This window comes from Octopus bimaculoides, chromosome 8, assembly GCF_001194135.2.
Source record: "Octopus bimaculoides isolate UCB-OBI-ISO-001 chromosome 8, ASM119413v2, whole genome shotgun sequence".
NCBI classification, from domain to species: Eukaryota; Metazoa; Mollusca; class Cephalopoda; order Octopoda; family Octopodidae; genus Octopus; species Octopus bimaculoides.
Genome location: NC_068988.1, coordinates 91,424,839 through 91,429,838, shown reverse-complemented (window position 1 = coordinate 91,429,838; position 5,000 = coordinate 91,424,839). Strand labels below are relative to the sequence as shown.

Sequence of the window (5,000 nt, the reverse complement as noted above, 5' to 3'; positions counted from 1 at the left end):
ACCCCTTATGAGCGAAAAACCCAGAGTAACTCCATAAACCGGCCTACCCCACTATAATAATCACTGCTCTACATCTTAGAGTCTGCTTCTTCTCCGGATTTATGTATTTCTACAAACGATCCCCCATCTCTCTCTCTCTCTATATATATATATATACATACATATACATACAGGCACACATATACAAATTATATCTGTATCTACGAGCATATTTCATAATTATGATTCAACAAGTGTGTTTGTTTATTGAAATATGGAAACATATAATGAAATGTAAACATCCAGACGATAGTGTATATATAACATCTTGTGAGATGAGAAGACTCTACACGAAGACGATGTGTGTGCGTGTGTGTAGGAAAGGTATCGACATCCAATAATTAAAACTTATTTATTAAGGACCAAATTGTAACATTCAGTGAATTTTTTTGTTTTTAGAGCAACAGTAAATTTTATTTCAGAAATCAACTGATTAAGGGGAAAACGAATATGATAAATTCCGCCATGCTAGCGGCCAGACGAGATGCAATGAAATATATTAGAGGAGGTAGAGCATGGAAGGGGTAAAAAAAAGACGATAAAAGAATTGTAAGGTAAATTCATATTACACACTGGGAAATAATCAAATATTTTAAGAGAAAATTAACATGGTATTAGATTAAAAAAAAAAGAAAAAAAACCGACCCTGCGAGTTTGTGTCGGTCGTATAAGTTGAACTACGTCCGAGAGATTTGAATGTAGAAAATTTTTTTTAGCGATTTTAATAGATGTCATTTCAAGGAAAGATATGCGGGAAAGTATCAGGAATGAATATGTTAGGTTATGATAAATAAATAGAGAGGAGAATATATTTAATATGGAAGTTGATGTGATGGGGGTTGATCAAGTCTGATGAAACCCAACTGTTTTGCTTTGCAAGGCAATGTTTGACATGTTGAGATATTCAGGGATTTTACAGAACAGCTGAGAAGAAACAACAACCTGTTGGTTAAAAAAGACTTGGTTCACTTACTTGATTTAAATGATCAGTTAGTAATAAAGAAATCAGTAAGACACGGGACGAATGGGAAAATGTAAAACTAAATAGACAATATCGTAAATGTCTTTCCCCTGTAGCTTGCTGACCAAATTGTCTCCACCAAAATACATCCAACACTATTTAGTTTTAAAGTGGTCAAATATATGTAGACGTCTGAAAGAGAAATGTACGTGGGACACCACTGAATTCAAAGTTGTAAGAAGTTGTAAATCAGATAAGTGTCATATCTCATCCAAGTAGGAAACTGAGACCGGGAGAGAATCGCCACTAAACTATCTTACTTAGCAGACGACATTACCTCCATTATTCAACCTTTGACCCAAACTGACGCTCAACAACGTCATATGGCGCGAAAATAGCACAACAGTCACATACTTGAACCCACGTGGTCTACAAGGAAATGGGCTGGATCCGAGCATTTCGCGACTGTTTTACGTTATTTACTGACCCCAACTAGAGTTTAGGGTTACCATTGTAGTTTAAATGAAGAAATAGGTTCTATAAGTTTAATAACTATTAATATAAGCGACATTAAATGTAGTTTAAGAAGACATGCGATATAGAAATAGGTGAAGTAAAACCAGAGAGTCGATGTTGATGTAGCGAGTCTCCGCAGAGACGGAGGTGTGAAGCGGGCAGAGAAAGATACCAAAATATTGCACTCGTCAATAACAGTAGTTTTAGGAAAAATATGTCAAAGAAATATAATTAATAAATTAAAATATTAAGTTAGAAGAAGGTATTATAAGTGCTTTCTGGCGAGTCTTGAAGTTTGGTGGTGTTCGATCTTCCTTCCCGCAGTTGGTAACCAAACTTCAAAATGGACGCATTCACTCCATTGTTTAGTAGTGAAAGCGCCATCAGGCGACGACAGTAGCAGTTAGCAGCCAGCGATGGGTGGGTAACTCCAACGGACTTTTTCGACTTAACGGAGTGGTGGGAGCCCAAGAAATGAGGAGTTATATTAAACATGTGTTGATGCTTCCTATGAAACTCAACTTTAAACGTATTTACACATTATGTCAGTGTTAACAAAGGGAATTAATATAAACATACACACTCAACTTGTATTTTGGCTAGTCTCACTTAATGGATATGCATTTCCTTTCACCTGGAGTTGGTGATTTTTTGCGCTATTATATCTATAAAGGCGTGATTGATTATTATTTATAGTATTTTTCTTATCCAAAAGCTGTTTTATAAGTTTTGTTGTTATGAAGAAAAAGTACAATCTGCCCTCATGACATTTTCAAAGTTTGCAGCTGTCTGTTCGTTGTGCAAAAGTCCATGAAAGTAAGGCGATGGATCGTCCCGGTGTGTGATTGTACACCTATTGTTAGAGGGATTTCTCAAAAGTTTTTTTGCGTGTAATTTTGTGATTATTTTCTGTAATTATGACCACATAAAAGATAAAAACCAAGTTAGTTTAGCTGTATGCATCAGCTTCATTGTCTCCAAAACACGCTGTGCTTGACGTGGGCCCTAGATGTGGCGCAGGTGAGAAAGATTGGACAAAGCGGCGATGCCGGAGAAGATTTTTAAGTTGAGCACACAAAATAAATGTAATATGCAAACTTAACAGATGATTTATTGCTACTTGAGGAGCAGATGAAAACTAAGACAAATAACAAAGCGGGGAGTTCGTCACGACGGAGGCGAGTTGGCATCGGTGCGGGTGGCTGTGTGCAGTAAGCGTCGTCTGCCGTTTTTCGAACGCACACATTCACCACACACATACATACACCCCATCACCTTTCACATGTGTAGGAGCAGGAGACTTCGTTATATACACATACACAGACATACGTATAAACATAAAAACAAACAGAAATATACACTTAGATATTTAGGGAAAACTCATACCCACAAACATTTACACATTAGTCCAACACACACAGACTACTAATATCTTCCATACCCTACCAAAGTCCACACTCCGACCGATCGACTCAATAAAAAAAATAACAACAACAACTAAAGTCTGGCGTATACTGTCTACTTCACAGAGGCCCAGCTGCGGACACCTGCCGATCACGAGACCGAGGGGGCGTGAGAAGCTTGTCCCTCAGCCCCCTGGAGTTGGGGACATAGAGACATAGATTGAATCGTATTCTATCTTTGGTCTCTATTTTTGTACGATTAACCTTGCCCTCCTTCCGAATATAACCCGTCAACAGTAGGAGTTAATCTCATCCAAAATTGAGATAGAACAAACCAACGCTTTTAAACAAAATGAATACCCTTCAGAGAGAGACAGAAGCAATTTCTTTAAGGAAATAAAAAACGAATAAAAGTGTAATTCTTTTCTTTTACGACTCATTTCCAAAGATCTCCAATTATATAGAAATAGAAAGACCACAAGTTTGTCCCAACTTTTTCTCACAGATTATGCAAATGGTTGGTAGATATTAACGAATTTGATATGTTTATCAAATGATTTTGATAAACCAGTCAAAGGAAAAACGGGGCATTTCACTTCCTTCTTGTTCATATTACAAATCATAAATTTAATAAGAGTTTTGTACCGTGGCCTTTGCTATGTATTAGCTCTATTCTTTATTGTTTAGCGTTTTATTACTACAGATTAGTAATGCGATTCAAGAAACAATTGTTCTAAGCACCCATTTTTTTCTTTGCCCTAGACATCTGCTGACGAAGAGAATCAAATAAATGAAACTTGTTATTAAATGCATATTTTTCTTTCGTTTATCTGAAAGAATATTTATGAAAATGAAATTGTAACTTTTCAAAGCGAATTACTTTTAAAACCACATCCCCCTTTATAACCTCCTCAACGCTTTATGATGCAAATTGTATATAATTTATTTTCTAGATATCAGACAACTACTTCTAAGCACGTATTTTTTTTATCAAAACCGTTTTATGTGGATTTGTATGCGCCTGGGGACGTTACGTATACAGCTTTACTTTTATCTCGTTATTGACATAGACTAAGAATTAAAGAAAGAAAGAAATCCAGATGAAATATCCGTACCCAAACACTTAACATGTCATTTACAACAACAAAAGTAATATCAGCAACGACATAAAAAAAATAATAATTTCAAAATCTTTATATCTTAAATCTTTCTGTTTTACGAAATAAAAGAAAAACCCCTTTATTTTATAAAACTGAACCTTAAATCTGCGGGTATTAAAACATATCTATCTATCTATCTATCTATCTATCTATCTATCTATCTATTTAACCATCTATCATCATATTTACACTGCCTGCTCTCTGTCCTTTTTCACAATTTCTTTCTTTTTTTCTTATTCTGTTTTATTGTTATTCTTACTTCCTCATTTTATTGTTCTATGCTTAGATTTAGGATTGCCGCTTTGTACCGTTTTTTTCTCTCGGAGTTTGTTCTTACATACTCAGCTGTGCTGGAGTGAAAAGGAAGACAGATGAGAGAATAACAGCGAGAAGAAGAAGAAGACATGTGCTCTCCATCCAGTTTTACACATTGACTAATGCAAATTATTTGTAGAAGAGGGACGATGACGAGGATGATGATGATGATGCTGATGAAGGAGTAGAAGAAATGCTTGATATTCTAGTAGCAATTTTTAGATTGTTCTCCTGCGTCTGATTTTTCTTTTATTTTTCTCTTTTTATTCTGCTTCAAAACAATATGTTCTCAACTGGAAATCTGCCCACTTTCCCATTATTTCTCTTTCTTTTGCTTTCCTTTCTACATTTTACTTTCGTGCTATTTCAACCCCACCCCCATTGCTTCTTTTATTTTTCTCGGAGCAACAGCCGACATTTTCTCTTCCTTTGCGTAACTCATAGATTGACAATATTGAGGAGCTAGTTTGGACTATTTATCAAGAGAGAGGGTGAGAGACGAAAAACGATAATGAAAGAGAGAGAAAAAACTATATATATATATATATACAAAGAGAGAGAAAAAACTGTATATATATATATATATATATATATATATATATATAT

The 5,000-nt window shown here is 35.3% G+C and overlaps 1 protein-coding gene across 3 annotated transcripts in view; it reads right to left on the bottom strand.

Moving 5' to 3' along the window:
• LOC106874583 (putative mediator of RNA polymerase II transcription subunit 26) overlaps nucleotides 1-5,000 on the bottom strand; it is a 235,200-nt gene that overhangs the window by 155,344 nt on the left and 74,856 nt on the right. Inside the window, exon 1 of one of the 3 annotated variants that reach the window (XM_052970259.1) lies at nucleotides 1,013-1,700. The exons of the other annotated variants lie outside the window; for them this stretch is intronic. The gene's annotated coding sequence lies outside the window, so the exon portion shown is untranslated. Of the gene's footprint in view, nucleotides 1-1,012; nucleotides 1,701-5,000 lie in introns of those variants that run through there. 3 annotated transcript variants of the gene reach the window in all.